The sequence below is a fragment of the Canis lupus genome, unplaced genomic scaffold (assembly GCF_011100685.1).
Source record: "Canis lupus familiaris isolate Mischka breed German Shepherd unplaced genomic scaffold, alternate assembly UU_Cfam_GSD_1.0 chrUn_S932H1098, whole genome shotgun sequence".
Lineage (NCBI taxonomy): Eukaryota > Metazoa > Chordata > Mammalia > Carnivora > Canidae > Canis > Canis lupus.
This window is the reverse complement of record NW_023331898.1, coordinates 1-25,503: the sequence shown is the minus strand read 5'-3', so window position 1 is coordinate 25,503 and position 25,503 is coordinate 1. Positions and strand designations below refer to the sequence as shown.

General features: G+C 40.1%; 1 long non-coding RNA gene and 1 pseudogene across 1 annotated transcript; both read left to right on the top strand.

The window, feature by feature from the left end:
- The first annotated feature begins 2,050 nt into the window (after positions 1 to 2,050).
- Positions 2,051 to 19,100, top strand: LOC119879497. Its single transcript, XR_005387549.1, has 2 exons — positions 2,051 to 2,186; positions 18,772 to 19,100. It is a non-coding gene; the product is annotated as an uncharacterized LOC119879497 (long non-coding RNA).
- Positions 19,101 to 22,234: 3,134 nt separating this feature from the next.
- LOC119879498 lies at positions 22,235 to 22,331 on the top strand (annotated as a pseudogene).
- The last annotated feature ends 3,172 nt before the right edge of the window (positions 22,332 to 25,503 follow it).

The window sequence follows — 25,503 nt, the reverse complement described above, 5'->3', positions numbered from 1 at the left end:
GAATTGATTTAATTCTCTTAATGACAGTGGATATCAGGGCTTCTAACTCCTACCTTCCCACCCTCTCTCCTTCCTTCTTTCTGGTTGTTATTCTTGTCAAACATAAAGCTATTATCCACCATCCTTAACTTTTTCCGAGGAATATCCATGCACTCACACAGCTTCTAATAACCAGGACCCTGAGTGAAAGCCAGTGACCTCACGGGCGGCAGGGCTTGTTTGTGGCTGGATACCATATGGTGCCACCTGGGCTGGAATTCTCTGTTTCTTCCTCACTAGGAAGCTGGATTTGTACCAGGAACCTCTTATCTGAAAAGGCAGCTCTAGGCTGGGAGAACAGAGCTGGTTTGACGAAAGTGGAGAGGCGCTCAATGTGGTCTGGCCACGCTTTTGGGCATGCTGTGAGCGCTCACAGCAAAACACAGCTGGCATGTCTAATTTAGCCTTGACTGCCTTGAAAAGGGACCCTTAAGGGAAATATATTTTCGCTGAACACCATTTGTATTATAATGTACAGCTAGACAGACATGTCAGAATATTACTTATTATTGGTGGGGAAAAACTCTGTCAGGTAATTGTGCTTTTTTTTGTGATGACATCGGGAAGTGATTAAAGCATCCCTGAATCAAAATCATCATAGATAGACAGTGAGAGAAACCAGAGCTTTATTTATGAAGACGCCTGTAAACCTAATGGGATACCTCCTTTGATGCTTACAAAAAACGGATGTAAGGGTAAGAATGATCATTTCGGCTATGGCAAGTTGGTCCTTGTGATCTGACGATGGCAGGGCTTGCTAATAGTAGTCCTGGCATAGACTCTCAAATTTCTTCAATGCTTAGCATCCTCCGTGTCGTCCGAGAAGTAAAAGGTTAGTTTCTGGACCGGGTCTTGGATTCATCTGGCTTTCGTATGTTAACAGGTTCTGAAAGCATCTGGGACACACTTGTTCCATTTTAACCAGCACTGGTCGTCCGTCTGCTTTATTTTTGTCTTTCTCTTCTCTTCCTCTCCCTTCGTCCTCTCTTCCCTCCCGTGGTCTTCTGTGTTTGCTTTAGCAGTGGTGGCTTACCTTGCCACTTGGCAAGAAAAAAAAACGCAGCTCTTGTGTGGGGTAGATGGAGGGAAGGATAAGAATATAATCCACCGCCCGAATTTGAGTTCCCTGGGTTCAGTTCCAGCGGCAGCAAGCAGCTTTGCTGCAAAAATTGCTTGCTGTTCGAGATAGCCAGCAGAGGGAATCAGGGACTTTGCTTGCAGCAGGGGTTGAAGCAGGCTTTTTTTTTTTTTTTTTTTTTTTTCTTGGAGGGAAATACTGCAGCTTTCTGGACTGCATACCCTGCTCCCTGGAGAGGTTCCACCCACCGGCTGGAAGGAGAGGAAGTGAATGAAGGACAGGAGGAGCCCCGAACACCCATGTCACTCTGGAAGGGAGACAGCAGCAACCAGGCTGTGCAAGGTTGTTTTGTTTTTTTCTTTTCTTTTCCCCTTTCTCTTTCTTTTTTTTTTTTTTTCATTTTTTTGTTTTCTTCTTTCTTTCTTTCTTCTTTCTTCTTTCTTTTTTTCCCCTTTTTCTTTAAGGTGGGGAAAGAGACAAACAGGAGACAGGAAGCTGATCTGCAAGGATTCGGAGTTGTGCTAAAAAGACTTTGATTTTTTTCTTCTCTCCCTCTTTACAAACGCTGGCAATTGACATCACTACAGACAGCCTGGGTAGAGAACAAAGTGCCTCATCCCAAGTGGACCCTGGCAGCTGGGGGAAGGAAGGCAGGATCTGGGAAGGCTGTGTGTGTGTGTGTGTGTGTGTGTGCGTGTGTGTGTTCTTTCTACCAATACCTTTCCTTTTTTCTTTCTTTCTTTCTTTCTTTCTTTCTTTCTTCTTTCTTTCTTTCTTTCTTTTTCTTTCTTTTTTTTTTTTTCTTTGTCTTTTTGGTGTTTTCTTTTTTAAATTCCTGCCGTGTTGGAACTAGTGAGTGGTGGAAGACGAAGGATCTCTGAAGCCTCATCAGTCATCGGGACCATCAGGAATAGTGGTTTAAGAGGACGCTCGGGCCTGGGGCACCATACCGTGTCATCGAGTTCCCTGCCTCGGAGATAAAGATTCCAGCTACATGGGTAAACGCCTGGATCAGCCACAAATGTACCCCCAGTACACTTACTACTATCCTCACTGTCTCTAAACCAAGGTATGGCTCGACCCACAGTCTGGCAAGCAGTGTGTATCCTGCACTTGGGATGGGAAACAGGCATGTGGATTATTATTTACCTCCCCTTTCCCATCACCTCTTCCTGCTTCTTTGAAATTAGTAACATAGCAATGGAGTTAATGAGGCAGAGGAGAATATGAGAAGAAAGCAAGCCCTGGGACTGTGGTTTTTCTCTTCTAGCAGAGATAATAGTTTCGCTCGTGTTCCTTTGTTGTTATTTGGCAACATAAAGATGTTCCTGATATCCGTAGTAAAGTGCTTTGCAGATGGACAGGGTTGTTAGAAGGAGATTGTGACATGATTATCAGGAACATACAACGATTCAGAGGCTTTTCTGGTGAGCTGTTCTTTGTTGGCTCTGAAAGGGTTTTTCTCACTGGATAGGATGCACCAGGGTGGGGGCAACTCAGACTTTCAATCACAGAGTATTAGAATGACAAGAAAGGGTGTGGGAAGGTATAGTACGACTAACTGACGTCCCGTAGAGTTGGTTTGGGTGTGCTTTTTGTTTTGTGTATTGGCCTTACATATTTTATTTTATATGGAGGGGTGATCAAGACTCTAGAGACTGAAGTTTTGGAGCTTTACAATAGATGTTCTTTACTTTTCGAAGCTCGTTTTTCTGTGCTTGGCTGCCATCAGGAGGCCTGTGGGTCTTGAAAACGGGATGAAAATATAACTGATGATAATTGGACACGAATTGGTTAAATACTTTAGTCTTGGGATCCCTGGGTGGCGCAGTGGTTTGGCGCCTGCCTTGGCCCAGGGCGTGATCCGGAGACCCTGGATCGAATCCCACGTTGGGCTCCCGGTGCATGGAGCCTGCTTCTCCTCTGCCTATGTCTCTGCCCTCTCTCTCTGCTGTGTTGACTACTCATAATTAAATAAAAAAATTAAAAAAACTTTTTTATACTTTAGTCTTTTTATGTGGTGCGTAAATGGACCATTACGGGGCCAGTGGAAAGCCACGGTAACTAAGCAGTGGGCATGTGCCAACCATGAACTGATCCTGCAGTTCAGACCTGAAGGCTCTCAGGTGTGATATAGTCACTGCTCCAATTTGTCAGTTAAATTGGACTTGATGAGTTGGGGGGGAGGGTGCTGTCGGTTAGATTTATCGCTTTGAATGTATGGGTTATGTTTCTTACAGGTGATATTATTTTGTATCGCATTAGCCGACTCCACTGTCTTCTTAATAAATAAATATGCGGAGAGTGACCAAGGCGTGACCTGAGTGATCTGTGCTGCCACCGGGACTCGGTGATGGGATTAGTGTGCGGTAATCCATGCTGGTAGTTAGCTCTTATTTATTCGGTTCCCGTCCTCCAACATGCCTATTTGTAAACCAGACGACGGCAGCAGACTTTCCGAATTCTATTAAAAAATTGTTGCTGCTTTTTTTTTTTTCTTTCTTTTCAATCGCTCCATGACTCGCCCTGCCCCTGCAAGGTCTCCCACATTGCTTTTTGCCCTTGTGAGCATTTAGTTTGTGGGGCTGCTGCTTAGTAGACCAGCCCTCCTGCTCCGTGCAGTGGCAGTGTGTTTTAACTCTTGGGGGATTGGGTGGAGAATGCCTGTCTGCCTTCCCTCAAGGAAATGGCAAAGCAGGGCTAGTCTAAAGAGGAATTTATAGTCATTCCTCATCCCCCCCCCAAGAATAAAAAACAACAAACCCAAGGGTTCCATGAAAAATATCGGACATTCCCATCCCTTTTCTCATTTGGCTAAATTTTTCCAAATGTTTCAAATTCATGCTTTCTTTTTGGTATCTTTTTTTGACTATGAAGCATATTCAGAAAGGAAACTTTAGATAAAAGAATGGAATAATTTCTTTCCTGCCTGAGATTTCTTTTAACTTATGTTCTAGCAGGAAATAATGTCTTGCACATATATTAAGGACGGATGTTGGATGAGCTACACTGATGGGAAGTGTGTTGGTGTGTGTGTGTGTTGTTTGTGTGTGTGAAGAGAGAACTGGGAGAGGGAGAGAGAGAGAGAGAAGGGCTTGAGGTAAAGAAAGATGCAGTGGTGAGGGAAAAGAGGAGAGCCTGAAAAAACATAGAGGGAATTTAAAAAATCTGTTTTGGGGTCCTGTGTAGTTAGTGTGTAGACAGGCAGCATCTGGATCTTGTTACTTTTCAGCTAGTCAAAGCCATCAACTTCTGGAACATTTTAAAGAAGCTAGATCCATTAGGTGACCCTAAACTGATATTCGGGCAACTCAGATCAGGGTGGTGGGGAATATAGGATCAGCTACTTTGGCTATCATGGTAGTTCATATTGATTATTATGTTGCAAACTTTTCACAGAGCTGTGAAGTTGTCGAATACTGTTTCGGTGGCTCTGAAATGATAGACATATAACATTCCTGGAGCTGAAGATGTGAAAACGTGCCCTGCTTTGAACTTGGGGCACAACAGGAATGAGAATAAGGATCAATCATACTTTAAAAATGTGGGGACTTTCTGGCAGCATGAATCTATGTAAAAAGTACTATCATGACCCAGTATAGCATGAAAACAACTGGGTTATTTCAGTGTTGTCTTTTTGCTCCTTTTATATTTTTATCTAAAATATTACCTATATAATTCTGAGGGGAATACATCTGCTCATTTTATTTGGTAAGCAGCCTTGTGGAATTCACAAAATCTACAGTCTAGCCTTGGCTTATAGTTATAGATCTATTTAAAAATATCAGAGCTATTTAAAATGATACTGATACATAAAGAATACTTATGGTTGATAAAAATAGAGTTCTGTGGTTGACTATAAAAGTCAATATTCTGGTGACATCATAACTTAAGCTGTCCTGTAAAACCAGGTGTTCTTAAACTAATCAACAAAAGCCATTTACTGACATTAGTTTGGGGTGAAGAATCTTTATGGGGTTCTTAAAAGAACTTCAAGGTGTATCATTGCATTTATTCAGACAGTACAAAATACTGAACGTTTTCTTTCTACTTAAATGTGGTGTGTTAGATACAGCTGCTCTTTTCTTATGATAAAACAAAATGAGAGTAGGGTGTCTAAATAAATGGAAAGGTTTCCCTTTCCTCAAATGCAATTAAAGTTTTAGAAAAACTTGGGGCACTTCCCTGCTTTCTCTGCTCCTCTTATTTTCCATCACATTAGAACTAATTCACTACCTTTGTTGCTTAAAAGAAAAAGAAATTAGAAATAAGTTACTTATGCTTCTCTCCCTTTGAATAATTTTCCAAATGCTTAAATTATTATATTAGATAAATGTACATAGAAGTAAAATGAAAACCCAATGACTAGCTGATAGCTATCTTGTAGCGGTATTGTTCTAGGATGCATGTTTTCCAAGACCTTGCATTAAAAGCTGTCTTTGTCATTTTCTTTTGGCCATTTTTCTCCCCCTATTAAAAGAAGCATTTAAAAAAGAAACATTGTGATTGAGCAGAAAAAGAAGCAATCTTGATGACATGCTTTAATACTTACATAAGAGCCATAGCCAGATTTAAAAAAAAAAAAAATCTTCATCAAAACGAATTTGCTCTTTGAAGGCCACAGGATAATCAGCAAACTTTAGAGAAAGGGACCAAAAAATAGCTCATTAGCTTAATGATAATATCCATAATCACGTTTGGATTGAGTCACAACCTAATATTCTCAGCAATTTTGTTATAGCCCATTCAAAGCAAGCAACCTGTTGCTATTGCATTGTGAGACCCCAGGGTGAATCGCAATCTGAGTTTATTTGTGGAGGGTTTCTTGGAAAAGGCAACTTAAATCATAACTAGGAAGGCTAAAAAGAGTAAAACATGGTCACAGCCTGGTGAATTGATACTTTGTTTGCTGAGAAAGTATTTTCCCTCATGTGTGGTATCTGGAAAACTTTATCATCTCCCCAAAATCTTTAAAATGCATCCAAACGCACACAGCAAGCTAGTCATTCCTTTCCATTTCCTTACCCTGACCGGGTCACGATGTTTTCTACCGATCCAGGGCATGGTTTCTACTCATGCTTGCTTTTCCATCAGCCTACTGCTTTCCCACCTTGGACCATCTGCTTCCCCTGAAGATCTTGCAGAAAGATCTGTGGGACCAACAGAGTTTTTCTGGCTGCTGCTACTCCAGATCGTATTCAGAACCTGGTGTGAAGTTGGGTTGGGGTCAGGTATAGGGAGTAACTCATCAACTGCACACTGACTTCAGGCTGAGTTTCCAACCATCTGCAGCCTGGACAGCTGCTCATCTCTCAAAGTCTAGCTAGAGCCCTATGATTGTGCCATAGAGAGAGCAAACACTTGAAACACGAAGGACTAAGGAGTAGGGAAAGGAAGAGAGAGGCTCCTATGGGGCAAGGGATATTCTCAAAGATGTGAATGTACAGATCCTTCAAAAGCAAAACAGGACAACCCCTTAACATGCTTTCTTGCACATGAAAATGTAGAAAATCCTGCAGAGGGAGGGAAAGAGTTTAGGATTTCCTTAGTACTTCCTGCCTCAGATTTGCATTGATAGCCAGAGTTGGTAACTTGCCAGTTTTAAAACAGCCTTGAAACTCCCAAGTTCTGTTTTCCTTTGAAAGGCTGAAACATACAAAACTGGTTTTCTAAAAATTGTCCAGCAATAGAACCTTGAGGTACAACTCCAAATATGTCTTTCGCTTCAGGGGGTAATATGAGAGCATGAAACTATGATAAATCTTGTTTGTCTCATTTGAGAATGTACACAATTTTAATTGGTTTTGAATAAGAGAAAAATAGTAACAAGGGGCCACTCTCCCTTTCTAGTTGTCCTGTTTTCTTTACCTCCCCCCCATATTAAATTATCTTGGAATTGTCTTTTCTATAATGCAGCCATTGTTTTCACAGTACTAAGTTTAGTGCCTAGCTAAAAGGAGGAGCTATGTAAAAAGTTCATGTGTTGTTGTCTTTCTCTCCAGAATCATTCTTAATTCAAAAGAAACCTCATGTCAATTTGTTCTAACAGTATCTTCCTAACAGCTTCCTTTCGCTTTCTCTCAGTTTGGGAAAAGAACAATAGAATTATAAATCAAAATTATTTCTCTGAAGTAATTAAATCTATTAGAGGGTTGGAGGTAGGGCTGATTTGCAGGGAGGGAGACAAAAGAAGAGAAGTAGGATGTAAGTTCATTTCAGGTCTTTCTGGCTCCAGGAATTCTGGAAAGCGTCATTATTGCACTAATATGATTTTACACAATCCTTTTTGACATTATCAGTCTTTTTGGCAGAGAGAGGGCTCAGTCACAATTACGTCCATGCCAAATTCTAAGAAAACCAGTCTTTCTTTAAAAAAGAAAATCTTTGTAGTGTTGGACTTCTTATTCGGAGTAAATGGTTGATGTTTATCCACAATTGGCTTCGAGTACTACATTAAAATTGTGTTTGGTAGCAGTCTTGTAGCCACAGCTGTATGTGATTAAATAGTGTAATATCAAAAGCGTGTGAGAATAGGCTTTTTTATGCTATAGCTGTTGCAACAGCAAGAGAGCAGATGGAACCAGAGGGAGAGCCAGGGCAACAGTGTATTTATGTGTTGTAATACCTGCGTCGAGGATACACATTGCTGTTTTTTGCAGTAGTGGGAAAATGCTGACCTATCTTGGATGTCATTGAAAAATACACTTTTTGAAAATGGACATGGACCTATCATACCAATTTTTATTTTAAACAGAGAGTTACTGTTTAATTAGAAAACACATATTTTACCGAAGGGTCCGAAACATTTGCAAGTGGAAGGATCATAATGATTTTCCATGCAGCACACATTCAAATAACAAAAGTGAATTTCTCATTTCTGTTTTGAAATCATAACTTTTTTGCTTTTTTAAAAAAATTTTAAATGTTTTTTGCTGCTTTAAGCTGTGGAACTATTGTAAGAAAATCATCAGGCCATTTATCCCTAAAAAAGAGTGACAGGTAATGAGGAGAACAAAATAGGGCGGTGGTATGATTCTTTTTTTTTTTCTTTTCAGATATTTGGAAATATAGTATTTGGTTTTGTATGCCTATTGTTCCTTTGTGGCCACTGTTAAGAAGTACATACTTGTACAAAGGGACACACTTTTGGGTCTATCTCTTTAGCAGGATATCATAATAAGGAGATTTATTTTTCATGGGATGGTTAAACTATAAAGTTCTTGAAAGAAAATATTCATGAAACCTGTCATCTTGAGTTTTCTTGAGCTTGTGAATCTATAGGATACTAATAAGAGATTTACTAGTACGTCATTGTTTTCAGGGCCTTGAAAAAGCCTGTAGAAGTAGCTGTTGGTTTTCAAATTTCAGGCATTAAAAAGCAATTTGGAAAAGGAAAAAAAAAGAGGGGGTTGACAGAGATAAGTTGGATTCTGTTTGTTTTGTTTTTCATGTTGATATAAGCAGCAAATTTGTTCACATTTAAACTTTTTTTTTTCATGTAGATTTACTGGTCAGGAAGTATATACCATGTGGAATCAGTAACTGGATATAGCTTTGGAATTCAGAACATTGACATCTAATAGATAACAAATTTCAAGAGTATGGATAACAAATGCTGAGTCATGGAGTCTGGTTTTGTTTTATTGTTGTGGAGGGACGGGAATTCTCTGATTTGTGTGTCAATGGATTGGTTTCAGGTTCTCTAAGATCTCTTCCAGGCTTAGTATTTGTGACTCACACTTTGAGACTAAATGAGCCTGCTTTGATGTATTCTGTGGTACTGGGAGATGACCTTGGTTTTGTGCTGTCAATGAGTTTTGTTCAGGTCCCCATCCTTTCTCCAGAGCAGATCAAATACTGCTTTGCCCACTCTGGTGATTGATGAATTTAACTATCTGCTTCCTTTGCCAATCTAAACCCAGTGTACCAAGAGAAACACATCCATCACCTGGAGTGGGTGGAGAGCAGCTCCCAGGGGTAGGACAGAATGACAGGCATCATTTAATCATGGTCATTGCCAGCTTTGTTATCGTGGTTAAAGTTTTCTCCTTTGGGTAAAATTAGAGCTTATCTAAAGATGGTGACAGTGTGATGCTTTACTTTTCTTCATTTAACTTCCTCTCTGCAGGTGGTTTCAGAACTGAATGGGTAGGCATATGTTTGGCCTAACCAGTGGGGTGATGGAGGCAGAAGGATTGCCTCATTAAGGCCCTGACAACCCTAGTTTTGTGAATGAAACTAGGAGCTAGTGCCAATATGGAAATGACAATTGATAGATGAAATACTATTTTGACTGGAGGTTATAAATCCTTAAAACCCCTAAATTGCTGAATAGTAGTCTTTAAAACATGAGAAAAGAATACTAGTAACTCTAGTATATGGAGTAGTAGGAGCAAGAGAATTACTTCTCCGGGACACATAAGCACAACCGTTATCTTTCTGTCTTTTTCTCACTAAGTACCCTTCTCATTCCCCCAAAAGCTCCTATTAGCTGAATTAATGAAAGTAAATAGAGGGACGCCTGGGTGGCTCAGCGGTTGAGCGTCTGCCTTCAGCTCAGGGCATTATCCTGGAGTCCTAGGATCCAGTCCCACGTCAGGCTCCCTGCACAAAGTCTGCTTCTCTCTCTGCCTACGTCTCTGCCTCTCTGTCTCAGTGTCTCTCATGAATAAATAAATAAAATATATTTTTTAAAATAAAGTAAATAGAACCTTGAATTTTGTTTTTATGAATGATAGCCAGATAGAAAAAAATAGACTTGACTTCATACATAGTTCAGGCAACCCTGATAATGTCCTGTCTTATTGTGTGGAAAGTAAGAGACAATGGAAGAAAAATAAATCTTGCTATATTCTAAGTATTGGTACTAATTATTTTAGGTATGGAGTTTTGGTTTCAGAGTTAGCTTTCCTACCATTATATTGTAGGGTTAAGAAGTTGGTATACATCGCACTTCATATGCTAGAATCTTTGGCTATTTCATTCTTAACTAATGGTTTTCAAGCTGAATATGAATCATGCATAGAATTTAAGGAGAGTTTTTGAGGAGCCTTCCTATTTTTATCTCGTGTACTGCTGTCTATTTATCTTAGTCACATTGCTGATTGAGGACGATTTAATGAAAACGAAAATGGAAAACAGAATACTAACTGTCTGGGTTTCTGGACCGGTTAAGATACCTTAAAAGGTTTCCTTACATATGCGAGTCATATTTGAAGCTATTATCGATGTCTGTAAACTCTCATATGCCCCTTTTAAAACTTATCAGTCACATAAATTGGGTGGTGGCACCCTGACTATAGCTCCTGTTGAGGTCACTTAGCATTCAAGCAAATATACTTTTGAGCTCCTAGCTAGTTTCGAGTGGATGAAGTATTTGAAGGAGTGTGTACAAAGCTTGGAATAAAATTTCAGAGATTGTTTTCTAGTGTATCATACAAAAAACCCATCTGACATACTTACGATGTTTCATTTCTTCATCTCTTCTCAAGAGATGAGAAAAACACTTTTTTTGACTTGGTACTTGTCCCTGGAAGGGTTGTGACACTCCTGAATTACCCTCGGTCTTGCTTTCGGCCCCTAGGCCTCTTGTCCCTTGCTTTGCATACCAATTCAAACTGAGCCATTAGAAATAAGGATGTTGTATTTCAGTATAAGGCAGGAAATTCTGGAAAAAGCAATAAAATTCTGATGTCCTTTTTAAACTTATTCCAAAAAATTAACCACTGCTTTTTTTTTTATGATAGTCCACACAGAGAGAGAGAGAGAGAGAGGCAGAGGGAGAAGCAGGGCTCCATGCACCGGGAGCCCGATGTGGGATTCGATCCCGGGTCTCCAGGATCACGCCCTGGGCCAAAGGCAGGCGCCAAACCGCTGCGCCACCCAGGGATCCCTTTTCTTTCTTTCTTCTTTCTTTTCTTTTCTTTCTTTCTTTCTTTCTTTCTTTCTTCTTTCTTCTTTTTTCTTTCTTTTCTTTCTTTCTTTCTCTTCTTCTTTCTTTTTCTTTCTTCTTTTCTTTCTTTTCTTCTTCTTCTTTTTTTTTCTTTCTTTCTTTCTTTCTTCTTTTTTTTTTTCTAATAAAAATTTATTTTTATTGCTGTTCAATATGCCAACATACAGAATAACACCCAGTGCTATCCCATCAAGTGCCCCCCTCAGTGCCCACAACCCAGTCACCCCCACTCCCCACCCCTCCTCTCCGTCCACCACCCCTAGTTCGTTTCCCAGAGTTAAGAGTCTTCCATATTCTGCCTCCCTTTCTGATATTTCCTACCCATTTCTTCTCCCTTCCCCTCTATTCCCTTTCACATCTTCTGTATCCATTCATCTTCGATGGACACCGAGGCTCCTTCCACAGTTTGGCTATTGTGGACATTGCTGCTAGAAACATCAGGGTGCAGGTGTCCCGTCGTTTCACTGCATCTGTATCTTTGGGGTAAATCCCCAGCAGTGCAATTGCTGGGTCATAGGGCAGGTCTATTTTTAACTCTTTGAGGAACCTCCACACAGTTTCCCAGAGTGGCCTGCACCAGTTCACATTCCGACCAACAGTGCAAGAGGGTTCCCTTTTCTCCGCATCCTCTCCAACATTGGTGGTTTCCAGCCTTGTTAATTTTCCCCATTCTCACTGGTGTGAGGTGGTATCTCATTGTGGTTCTGATTTGTATTTCCCTGATGGCCAGTGATGCAGGGCATTTGCTCATGTGCTTGTTGGCCATGTCTATGTCTTCCTCTGTGAGATTTCTGTTCATGTCTTTTGCCCATTTCATGATTGGATTGTTTGTTTCTTTGGTGTTGAGCTTATAAGTTCTTTATAAATCTTGGAAATTAGCCCTTCATCTGATACGTCATTTGCAAAATCTTCTCCCATTCTGTAGGTTGTCTTTTAGTTTTGTTGACTGTATCCTTTGCTGTGCAAAAGCTTCTTATCTTGATGAAGTCCCAATAGTTCATTTTTGCTTTCGTTTGCCTTCATGGATGTATCTTGCAAGAAGTTACTGTTGCCGAATTCAAAAAGGGTGTTGCCTGTGTTCTCCTCTAGGATTTTGATGGAATCTTGTCTCACATCTAGATTTTCATCCATTTTGAGTTTATCTTTGTGTCTGGTGCAAGAGAGTGGTCTAGTTTCATTCTGCATGTGGATGTCCAATTTCCCAGCACCATTTATTGAAGAGACTGTCTTTCTTCCAGTGGATAGTCTTTCTCCTTTGTCGAATATTAGTTGACCATAAAGAGGTCCATCTGGGTCTCTATTTGTTCCCCTGATCTATGTGTCTGTTTTTGTGCCAGTACCACACTGTCTTGATGACCACAGCTTTGTAGTACAACCTGAAATCTGGCATTGTGATGCCCCCAGCTATGGTTTTTTTTTATTTTTTTTATTTTTTTTAAACAAGCTTTTTTAAATTTTTATTTATTTATGATAGTCACAGAGAGAGAGAGAGAGAGAGAGAGAGAGAGAGGAGAGGCAGAGAGAGAAGCAGGCTCCATGCACCGGGAGCCTGACGTGGGATTCATCCGGGTCTCCAGGATCGTGCTGGGCCAAAGGCAGGCGCCAAACCGCTGCGCCACCCAGGGATCCCTGGTTTTCTTTTTTAAAATTCCCCTGGCTATTCGGGGTCTTTCTGATTCCACACCAATTTTAAAATAATTTGTTCCAACTCTCTGAAGAAAGTCCATGGTATTTTCATAGGGATTGTATTAAACGTGTAAATTGCCCTGGGTAACATTTTCATAATATTAATTCTGCCAATCCATGAGCATGGAATATTTTCCATCTCTTTGTGTCTTCCTCAATTCTTTCAGAAGTGTTCTATAGTTTTAGGGTATAGATCCTTTACCTTTGGTTAGGTTTATTCCTAGGTATCTTATGCTTTTGGGTACAATTGTAAATGGGATTGACTCCTTAATTTCTCTTTCAGTCTCATTGTTAGTGTATAGAAATGCCACTGACTTCCGGGCATTGATTTTGTATCCTGCCACTGCTAAATTGCTGTATGAATTCTAGCAATCTTGGGGTGGAGGCTTTTGGGTTTTCTATGTAGAGTATCATGTCATCGGCAAAGAGGGAGAGTTTGACTTCTTTGCCAATTTGAATGCCTTTAATGTCTTTTGTTGTCTGATTGCTGAGGCTAGGACTTCCAGGACTGTTGAATAACAGTGGTGAGAGTGGACATCCCTGTCTTGTCCTGATCTTGGGGAAAGGCTCCCAGTGCTTCTCCATTGAGAATGGTATTTGCTGTGGGCTTTCATAGATGGCTTTAAGATGTTAGGAATGTTCCCTCTATCCCTACACTCTGAAGTGTTTTGATCAGGAATGGACGCTGTATTTTGTCAAATGCTTTCTCTGCATTAATGAGAGAATCACATGGTTCTTGTTTTTTCTCTTGCTGATATGATGAATCACATTGATTGTTTTACGAGTGTTGAACCAGCCTTGCATCCGGGGATAAATCCTACTTGGTTATGGTGAATAATCTTAACGTACTTGGATCCTATTGGCTAGTATCTTGTTGAGAATTTTGGCATCCATGTTCATCAGAGATATTGGTCTATGATTCTCCTTTTTGGTGGGGTCTTTGTCTGGTTTTGGAATTAAGGTGATGCCAGCCTCATAGAACGACTTTGGAAGTACTCCATCTCTTTCTATCTTTCCAAACAGCTTTAGTAGAATAGGTATGGTTTTCTTTAAACGTTTGATAGAATTCCCCTGGGAAGCCATCTGGCCCCAGACTTTTGTGTCTTGGGAGGGTTTTGATGACTGCTTCAATTTCCTCCCTGGTTATTGGCCGTTCAGGTTTTCTATTTCTTCCTGTTCCAGTTTTGGTAGTTTGTGGTTTTCCAGAAATGCATCCATTTATTCTAGATTGCCTAATTTATTGGCATATAGCTGCTCATAATATGTTTTTAAAATCGTTGTATTTCCTTGGTGTGGTTGATCTCTCCTTTCTCATTCATGATTTTATTAATTTGAGTTTCTCTCTCTTCTTTTTAATAAGGTTGGCTAATGGTTATCTATCTTATTAATTCTTTCAAAGGACCAACTCCTGGTTTTGTTGATCTGTTCCACAGTTCTTCTGGTCTCGATTTCATTGAGTTCTGCTGAATCTTTAACTCTCTTCTTCTGCTGGGTGTAGGATCTATTTGCTGTTTTTTTCTTTTTTCTCTAGCTCCTTTAGGTGTAAGGTTAGCTTTTGTATTTGAGTTCTTTCCAGTTTTGGATGGCTGTAGTATTGCGATGTGTTTCCCCCTCAGGACTGCTTTTGCTGTATCCCAAAGGTCTTAAACGGTAGTATCTTCATTCTCATTAGAATCTTTTAATTTCTCCTTAATTTCCTGGTTGACCCTTTCATCTTTTAGCAGGATGGTCCTTAACCTCCACGTGTTTGAAGTCCTTCCAAACTTCTTGTGATTTAGTTCTAGTTTCAAGGCATTATGATCTGAGAATACACAAGGGACGATCCCAATCTTTTGAAATCGGTTCAGACCTGAATTGTGATGCGGTATGTGGTCTATTCTGGAGAAAGTTCCATGTGAACTTGAGAAGAATGTGTATTCATTTGCGTTTGGATGTAAAGTTCTGTAGATATCTGTGAAATCCATCTGGTCCAGTGTATCATTTAAAGCTCTCGTTTCTTTAGAAATGTTGTGCTTAGAAGACCTATCAGTGTAGAAAGCGCTAGATTGAAGTCACCAAGTATAAGTGTATTATTATCTAAGTATGTCTTAACTTTGGTTATTAAGTGATTGATATATTTGGAAGCTCCCACATTCGGGGCATATATATTGAGGATTGTTAAGTCCTCTTGTTGGATAGATCCTTTAAGTATGATATAGTGTCCCTCTTCATCTCTCACTACAGTCTTCAGGGTAAATTTTAGTTTATCTGATATAAGGATGGCTGCTCCTGCTTTCTTTTGGGGACCATTTGAATGGTAAATGGTTCTCCAAACTTTAATTTTCAGGCTGTAGGTGTCCTTCTGTCTAAAATGAGTCTCTTGTAGAGAGCATAGATGGGTCCTGCTTTTTTATCCAGTCTGACAGCCTGCACCTTTTGATGGGGTCATTAAGCCCGTTCACGTTCAGAGTTACTATTGAAAGATATGAGTTTAGTGTCATCATGATACCTATTCAGTCCCTGTTTTGTGGATTGTTCCAGTGGATTTCTTCTTAAAGGGGAATTTTGAGAGTCCCCCTTAAAATTTCTTGCAGAGCTGGTTTGGAGGTCACATATTCTTTCAGTTCCTGCCTGTCTTGGAAGCTCTTTATCTCTCCTTCCATTCTGAATGAGAGCCTTGCTGGATAAAGTATTCTTGGCTGCATGTTTTTCTCATTTAGGACCCTGAATATATCCTCCAGCCCTTTCTGGCCTGCCAGGTCTCTGTGGAGAGGTCTGCTGTTAATCTGATATTCATCCCCAATAAATTAGGGATTTCTTGTCTCTTGCTGTTTTAAGGACCTTCTCTTTATCTTTGGAATTTGCAATTTTCACTCTCAAGTGTCGAGGTGCTGAAGGGTTTTTATTGAATTTAAGGGGGGATCTCTCTATTTCCTGGATCTGAATGCCTGTTTTTCTGCCCAGATTAGGAATACATATTCTGGCCCTCTGGCCCTTTCAGCGCCTCGGAAACCCCAATTAAACGTAGATTTTTCTTCCTCACACTGTCACTTATTTCCCTTAATGTATCCTCATGATCTTTTAATTGTTTCTCTTTTTTCCTCAGTTTCTCTCTTTGCCATCAACTTGTCTTCTATGTCACTCACTCATTCTTCCACCTCGTTAACCCTCGTCGTTAGGACCTCTAGTTTGGATTGCATCTCATTCAATTGATTTTTAAGTTCTGCCTGATTAGATCTAAATTCTGCAGTCATGAAGTCTCTTGAGTCCTTTGCTTTTTTCTAGAGTGACCAGTAGCTGTATAATAGTGCTTCTGAATTGGCTTTCTGACATTGAATTGTAATCCAGATTTTGTAAACTGTGGGAGAGTGGACTAGTTGTGATTCTTTCTTTGGAGGTGAGGTTTTCCTTCTAATCATTTTGCTCAGTGCAGAGTGGCCAAAAACAAGTTGTATTGGGAAAAGGAGAAAAAGAGGGAAGAGAAAGAAGAAAAGAAAAAGAAAAAAAGAAGATAGAAAAAGAAAAAAAAAGAGAAGAAAAGAAAAAAGAAAAAAGGGGGGCAAACAGAAATCAAAAAACAAAAAACAAGGGGGAGTATCCTCTGATTCTGTATACTGTAAATCCCTCGACTTCCCCTGGAACTTTCCAGTGCTGCTTGGTTAATAATTTGTTTTTCCCCTGTCGGTCTAGCTGGTCCTCTGGGGGAGGGCCCTGCTGTGCTGATTTTCAGGTGTTAGCACTTGGGGGAGCTGCTCAGCCCCCTGCCTGGTGCAGGGCTCAGTGGGGTTGTTTACCCGCGAGGCCCCAGGAGGAACAACCGCAGTGGCGGCGGCCAGCTCTGGAGCCCTGGAGTCAGCTCCTGCAGTAGCCCCAGAGCTCTCCGTCTGCAGGGCCTGGAGGCTCCGGGCCGGGCCGCTGATCTGCTCAGCTCGGGGCAGGAGCGTCCTCGCTGTCCTGGGCCCTCCCGGCCTCTGCCTGTCCCGGGGGAGGCCAGATCCTGGGCTGTGTCCCCGGCGCCCTGGGCTCCCGGCCTGTGCTGGTGGGTTCGCGCTCCCGCCCGCAGCCCCCTCCCCGCGAGCCGCCGCCCGAGCCCCTCCGAGCTGCTCCGGGTCAATGCGTGCGTGCGCTGCAGCCCTTTAGGGAGCTCGGCGCGCTCCCCAGGGCGCGGTGTCTGTTAGTGTCCCAGGGGGCCTGAGGGCACCCCCGCCCTCCTGGGGTCCTGCTCAACCCTGCGGGTGCCTTTCCCGGGAAGGTCGGTGCAGCTCCTGCTTCTCCGGGACGGGGCTCTCCTGTCCTGGGGACACTCGCCCCGGCCTCAGCCTGGCTCCTCGCGGGGCCCCTCCCCCTTGGAGGCCTTTTGTTTCTTTATTTTTTTTCCCGTCTTCCTACCCTGGTAGAAGCGCAAACTCTTCTCACTGTAGCATTCCAGGTGTTCTCTCTTTAATTCTCAGGCCGAATTCATAGATTTTCAGGATGATTTGAAGATTATCTAGGTAATTTGGTGGGGACAGGTGACTTGGGGACCCTACTCTTCTGCCATCTTGCCTTTCTCCTCTCTTAATATTAGAGATATTTGGATGGCTGCATTGAACTCATATCATCCTGCAAATAAATATCCTTTTTAAATTTTTTTTATTTTTTAGAGATTTATTTGTTTTAGAGAGTTCAAATGAGAGAGAAAGAGAGAATCTCAGGCAGACTCCCTGCTGAACCCAGAGCCCAATACGGGGCTCCATCTTACCGCCTTGAAATCATAACCTGAGCTGAAACTTAACCCATTGGGCCACCCAGGCACCCCTAAATAGCTTTTTAATATGCAAACACAAGCACTAGATTTAAGCAAAAACCTTCACTCCATAAAGAAAATGTGCTATCCTCCCTTACTTATATTTCTGTGACTACTGAATGAATATACCAACAACTGGAGAAGATAACAGAGCTTTCTTTTCTGCTCTACTAAAGTTCACCATGTATTTTTTTATACTAAGCCTTGTGTAGACTTTAACTTTTGTTCAATATGTTTTAGTATCTCAAAATCTCCAGAAAAGTTGAAATTCGATGCATTTTCTTTTAAAAGGATAAAAGGTTTTAAAATCCACTTTTATGGTTCTCCTTGGTGACTGAAGATATTAAACTAAATTAATGATAAATTGAAAGGACAACTAAACCAAGCAGATGTAGGTGAAGAAATTTTTCCATTAGAGTAACATTACTGAAAATGCAGATTATAGTAAGAGATGTATTTGGCTAAATTTTAGGGAGCCACTTTATGAAGTAAACTCAAAAAAAGCATTTCATTAAAAAAAGGCATTTCAAAGCACTTTTCCTAGTGCTGATATTTAAGAAAGACAGAGAAGGGAAAATATTAAGGCCTGGGATTAATGAGATTTATAATCTAGTAGGAGAAGGAAAATAAACCCACATGGATATGTGTGTGAAAAGGACAACCATACAGTATATTACTGAAATAAATTAAAACCCTAACATCAGGAAGAGTGCTCACTTTGGCAGCACAGATGCTAAAGTCAGGAAGAAAGTTTTTTCTTTCTGTCTCAGCCACCTCTACTCTCCACTTACAGATACAGCTTACCTGACAAACATCCTAAAGCTTAATTGGTACCATTTCCTTCCTGGCATCTTGAGCACAGCAAAATATATTCTCCACTATCCTAGCAACTTCTAGTCAAGATTCTCATCTAATATGATTCTTATATAAATATTCAGTGCCCTTAGAATTTAAAATAATGGCTGTGATTTGGCAGATCAGTAGTGTTATTTTCTAGACATATTTTGCCCACAGTATTTTTTCCACACAGTCCTCCATGCCATCAGATATGATGCCAACCTCAGAAGCAAAAGTTACTTTCACTTCATTCCGGACATAACTTCTCATCTTTTCTAAGTAGCATCCTTTAGTTTTGTGAATATCTTTATTCCATTTTAGAGACCCATCTTCTTCCCATTATGGTTGATAGTATTCATAATTAATTGAAGGTGAATGTATGTTACAAACAGAAATTTCTTTTTTTTATGATAGTCACACAGAGAGAAAGAGAGGCACAGGCAGAGGGAGAAGCAGGCTCCATGCACCGGGAGCCCGACGTGGGACTCGATCCCCAGTCTCCAGGATCGCAACCTGGGCCAAAGGCAGGCGCCAAACCGCTGCGCCACCCAGGGATCTCCACAAACAGAAAATTCTTTAGAACTCTGGAGAGGCAATCATTCATCATATAGGTAAAAATAATGGCATTGCTTCTGCCTTCCTGGAGCTTATGGGCTGGGAAAGACATAGAAGGTCTTTACTTCTCAGAGATACTGTTTCTCTTTAGTTCATGTCAATAAATCTCCCTGAATCATTTCAATGAATTTTCCTCTTTCTTTTCTCAATTCTGTCCACAGATACCAGATTAATTTTTAATGCCCCTCTTATCTTATGACTCATTTGCATAAGAACCTAAATGATTCCTGTATGCCCCCCAAATCCCCCCACCCCTGCCAGTATTAAACTCCTTAGTGTAGTATATAGGCTGTCTGCAATTTAATTCAACTGATCCTTCCAATCCTCTATCATAATGTAAGAACTTACATTTAACACTGCATTAGGGACATGTACTTTGATGACTTTTTGCATGTATTTTCTGATTTGTAGCTGACAATAATTATATGAGATATGTAGTATGTATGCTGATTTTTTTCAGATGAAGAAACTAAAATATAAAAAGTTTGCACCATCACCTATTTCCACACAGATAATGAATGCTGGCTCTGGGATTAAACTTAGTGTTATTTGATCTCACTTGTTCACTACAGTAAGTTAAATAATGGCCCCCAAAGATATCAGGTCCTAAACCCTGGAACCTGTAAAACCTGATATCTTATTTAGCAAAGCCTATGCAGACACATCTGCATAATTAAAGTAACAATCTGGAGGTGGAGCAATTACCTGAATTAAATGGATGAACTCTTAATGCAATCACAAGTGTCACTACAAAAGTGAGGCAGATAGAGACTTGACACAGACACTAGAGGAGGCAGCAATGTGACCATGGAGGCAGAAGATGGGAGTGATGTGACTACAAACCAAGAAATGGCAGCAGCTACCAGAGCCTTCAGAGGGGAGTACCCTCTCAATACCTTGCTTTTGGCTCAGTGATATTTATTTCAGACTTTTGGCCTCTGGAACTTGGAAAAATTGTTTTCTATTGTTTAAAGCCTCCAAGTTTGTGATCATTTGTTACAGCAGCCACGGGAAATTAATGCAAGAACAGAAACTCTGTTCTACACTGCCACCTATAGGCAAATTCTCTGGTTCCCAAATCAGAATCCTCTCAGTAGGAATTAGATGGCCACAGATCTGGATACAGGGCATTACTTCCAAGTCTGCAGTAATAAATACTTGGGTAGAAAAGTCAGATAACCCAAACCTGAAGGAAATGAGGTACCCAGAGTCCAGGGATACTCTTCAAAAAAAAAAAAGGCATCAAATTAGAATTAGAGAAGCATCGCAGAAGACATAGGCCAAGAGCAACCCTAAATAATGATGCTTCCTTTACTTGTTATACTGAAAGAAAAGTTGATTCTTGAACTTGTCAGTCCTAATCCTGCAAGATAGAGAGAGCTACTTGTTTCTTTTTTTTTAATTTTTTATTAATTTATGATAGTCACAGAGAGAGAGCGAGAGAGAGAGGCAGAGAGAGAAGCAGGCTCCATGCACCGGGAGCCCGACGTGGGATTCGATCCCGGGTCTCCAGGATCGCGCCCTGGGCCAAAGGCAGGCGCCAAACCGCTGCGCCACCCAGGGATCCCGAGCTACTTGTTTCTAAAGGGAGAGATTCCCATGTAAGAACAAACTAGTAAGGTAGGTTTAATGAATGTAGTCACATGTACTCATTGTTGGGTGAACAGCTGCAAGTAGGTGTATGGTTTAATGACGTGGCAACATAAAAACAGATCTCTGGGTATATGTAAAGCTTTGGGCTTTGACTGATTCTACTCAACATGTACATCATTAAGTGCTAGCAACAGAAAGACACCAGGATCAAGATGCAGATTTCGTCACCTAGGGCTACACATCATTCAGTGACAAATTATAATAAATTAAACCAGATTGAATTTATAGGCACAGCTTGGAGATATTGTGTCTTCAATTCCAGACCACCAAAATGAAGCAAGTATCTCATGAAAGTGAATCAACTGAATTTTTTTTGGTTTTGCACTGCATATAAAGGTTATGTGTATACAATATTGAAGTCTATTAAAAGTGTGCAATAGCATTATGTCCAAAAAACACAATGTATATACCTTAAATTTAAAAATACTTTATTACTGAGATGCACGGGTGGTCCAGTGGTTGAGCATCTGCCTTCAGCTCAGGGCATGATCTTGGAGTCCCAGGATGGAGTCCCACATGGGGTTCCCCACAGGGAATCTGCTTCTCCCTATGCCTAGGTCTATGCCTCGTTCTCTTTCTGCATCTCTCATGATAAATAATAAAATCTTTAAAAAATAAAAATACCTTTATTACTAACAAATGCTAACCATCATGTGAACTTTCAGTTGGTTGCAATCACTGATCATAGATCCACGTAACAAATTAAGTAATAATGAGTAAGTTTGAACTGCAAGAAGGACACAGAGACATGAAGTGAGAAATGCTGTTGAAATAAAAATAACACCAAAAGACTTGCTCAATGCACGTTTGCCACAAACTTCAATTTGAAAAAAAAAAAAAAAAAAAAAAAGATTTGTGTGAAGCACGATAAAATAAGGTATGTCTATAAAAAAGTGTTAAAGTGATTAGTTATTAAAGAAAAAAGGGTTTTTTTTCTCATAACATTTATCAAAATAAATTCTCAGATGAATTAAAGGCATAATTGTGAAACAATGAAACTACTGACATATAGTTGATAATATAGGTGAATTTTATATGAACATGGATAGAGAAAGCCTTTTTAAGCATAAAAGTCATAATGATATCACCAAGATGGCAAGAAAAATGATCTTCTCCAGTTCCCTCAGAGAAAAACCAACTAGGAGTATCTATAGTCAAGGCATCTTTGTGAAAGTCCTAGAACCAAGGATGAGGCTGGAGTATCTACTTGGCTCAGAAAAAAATAAAATAAAATAATGCATTTGAAGGGTAAAGGAGCAGTTTTACTTTGACCTAATCACCCTTTCCCAAAACCAGTGCAGTACAGCACAAAGATATACTCCCAGAAACCTCTGATTTCTCCAGTGTGAAAAAGCCCAAGGGAGGGTATCCAGCTTCTCCACTGTTATGAGTGCTTCTAAGGATGCCTACACTTCAGTCTCATCTCACAGGGACCACTGGAGAAATAAATAGCATAAGACTTTCAAGCATCAGAGATGGAGAGGGAGAAAGGGGCTCATAGCAATTAAGGCAGGGATCATGGTAAGCTGTGGTTTGGGGAGTGTAAGTACCTGAACAGAGCTCTTAGCTAAGAGCCAGAGTGAGAGCCATTTGGAGAACCAAAGTGATGGTGCTCACTTCAGCAGCACATATACTAAAATCGGAATGATACAGAGAAGATTAGCATGGCCCTTGCACAAGGATAACATGCAGCATTCCATATTTTTTCAACTTCTGGTCTTTGGCCTTGTCAGAATCATCCAGGGTGAAATTTACTTAGGTCATGGTTGATATTCTTGACTCAGCCCGCTCACATACAGCCACTCTGCACTTAGCAAAATGACTAGAAGGAAGAATTCAACACAAAAGAAAGAATCAGAAACAGTACTCTCTGCCACAGAGTTACAGAATTTAGATTACAATTCAGTATCAGAAAGTCAATTCAGAAGCACAATTATAAAGCTACTAGTAGCTCTGGAAAAAAAGCATAAAGGATTCAAGAGACTTCATAACTGCAGAAATTAGATCTAATCAGGATGATATTAAAAATCAATTAAATGAGATGCAATCCAAACTGGAGGTCCTAATGATGAGGGTTAATGAGGTAGAAGAAAGAGTGAGAGATATACAACACAAGTTTATGGCAAGGAGGAAGCTGAGGAAAAAAGAGAAAAACAATTAAAAGACCATGAGGAAAGGTTAAGGGAAATAAATGATAGCCTGAGAAGGAAAAATCTACATATTGAACAAATCATAGCTGAGAACTTCCCTAATTTGGAGAGGGAAACAGGCATTCAGATCCAGGAGATAGAGATATCCTCTATCAATAAAATAAAATAAAATAAAATAAAATCAATAAAAACCGTTCAACACCTCAACATTTAATAGTGAAACTTGCAAATTTCAAAGATAAAGAGAAAATCCTTAACGTGGTAAGAGACAAGAGATCCTAACTTATATGGGGAAAAATATCAGATTAACAGCAGACCTCTCCACAAAGACCTGGCAGACCAGAAAGGGCTGGCAGGATATATTCAGGTCTTAAATGAGAAGAACATACAGCCGAGAATACTCTATCCAGCAAGGCTCTCATTCATAATAGAAGGAGAGATAAAGAGCTTCCAAGAGATGCAGAAACTGGAAGAATATGTGACCACTAAACTAGCTCTGCAAGAAATATTAAGGGGGACCCTGTAAAATAAATAGGAAGCCCAAAGAACCTACCCACAAAAACAAGGACTGAATAGGTATTATGGTGACACTAAGTTCATATCTATCAATAGTTACTCTGAACATGAATGGGCTAAATGATCCCACCAAAAGACACAGGGTTTCAGGCTGGATAAAAAAGCAAGACCCATCCATTTGCTGTCTACAAGAGACTCATTTGAGACCTAAGGACACCTCCAACCTGAAAATGAAAGGGTGGAGAACCATTAATTCAAATGGTCCTCAAAAGAAAGCTGGGGTGGCAATCCTCCTATCAGATAAAGGTTATCCCAAAGACTGTAGTAAGAGATGAAGAGGGACACTATGTCATACTCAAAGGGTCTATCCAACAAGAAGACTTAACAATCATGAATATTTATGCCCCTAATGTGGGAGCTGCCAAGTATATCAAACAATTAATAACCAAAGTAAAGACATATTAAATTATAATACACTAATAGTAGGAAACTTCAACCTAGCACTTGCGGCAAATGACAGATCTTCTAAGCACAACATCACCAAAGAAACAAGAGCTTTAAATGATACACTGGATCATATGGATTTCACAGATATCTACAGAACTTTAGGTCCAAACACAACTGAACACACATTCTTCTCAAGTGCACATGGGACTTTCTCTGGAATAGACCATATTGGCTTACAAACCAGGTCTCAGGCAATACCAAAAGATTGGGATTGTTCCCTGCATATTTTCAGACCACCATGCTTTGAAACTTAAACTCAATCACAAGAAGGAATCTGGAAGAAACTCAAACACATGGAGGTTAAAGTGCAGCCTGCTAAAAGATGAAAGAGTCAACCAGGAAATTAGAGAAGAATTAAAAAGATTCATGGAAACTAATGATGAAGAAATAACCATTCAAAATCTTTGGGATACAGCAAAAGCAGTCCTGAGAGGGAAATACATCACAATATAAGCATCCCTCAAAAAATTGGAAAAAACAAATACACAAGCTAACCTTGCACCTAAAGGAACTGCAGAAAGGACAGCAAATAAACCTATACCAAGTAGAAGAAGAGAGTTAATAAAGATTCGAGCAGAACTCAATGAAGTAGAGACCAGAAGAACTGTAGAACAGATCAACAAAACCAGGAGTTGGTTCTTTGAAAGAATTTGTAAGAGAGATAAACCATTATTCAGTCTATTGAAAAGAAAGGAGAAAGGACTCAAATTATAATATTATGAATGAAAGGTGAGAAATCACAACCAATACCAATGAAATACAAAATTTAAAATAAAAAAAACCATGTAATTTATATATATATATAATAATAAAAATATTATTATAATATTTTAATAAAGCAATTTTTATATACACCAATAAATTAGTCAATCTAGAAGAAACAGACACATTTCTGGAAAACCACAAACGACCAAAACTGGAACAGGAAGAAACAGAAAACCTGAACAGGCCAATAACCAGGGAGGAAATTGAAGCAGTCATCAAAAACCTCCCAAGACACAAAAGTCCAGAGCCAGATGGCTTCCCAGGGGAATTCTATTAAATATTTAAAGAAGAAACAAAACCTATTCTACTAAAGCTGTTCTGAAAGATAGAAAGGGACGGAATACTTCCAGACTCATTTTATGAAGGCAGCATCACCTTAATTCCAAAACCAAAGACCCCACCAAAAAGGAGAATATAGACCAATATCCCTGATTAACACAGTTGCAAAAATTCTCAAAAATATACTAGCCAATAGGATCCAACAGTACATTAAGAAGATTATTCACCGTGACTAAGCAGGATTTATCCCTGGAATGCAAGGCTGGTTCAACACTCTTAAAACAATCAACGTGATAGATCATATCAACAAGAGAAAAAACAAGAACCATATGATACTCTCAATAGATGCAGAGAAAACATTTTTAAAAGATTTTATTTCTTCATGAGACACACACACAAACACAGAGAGAGAGAGAGAGAGGCAGAGACACAGGCAGAGGGAGAAGCAGGCTCCACGTAGGGAGCCCAAGGTGGATTCGATCCTGGGACTCCAGGATCAGGCCCTGGGCTGTAGGCGGCGCTAAACCACTGAGCCACCCGGGGGGCCCCAGAGAAAGCATTTGACAAAATACAGCATCCATTCCTGATCAAAACTCTTCAGAGTGTAGGGAAGGAGGGATATTCCTCACCACCTTAAAAGTCATATGAAAAGCACACAGCA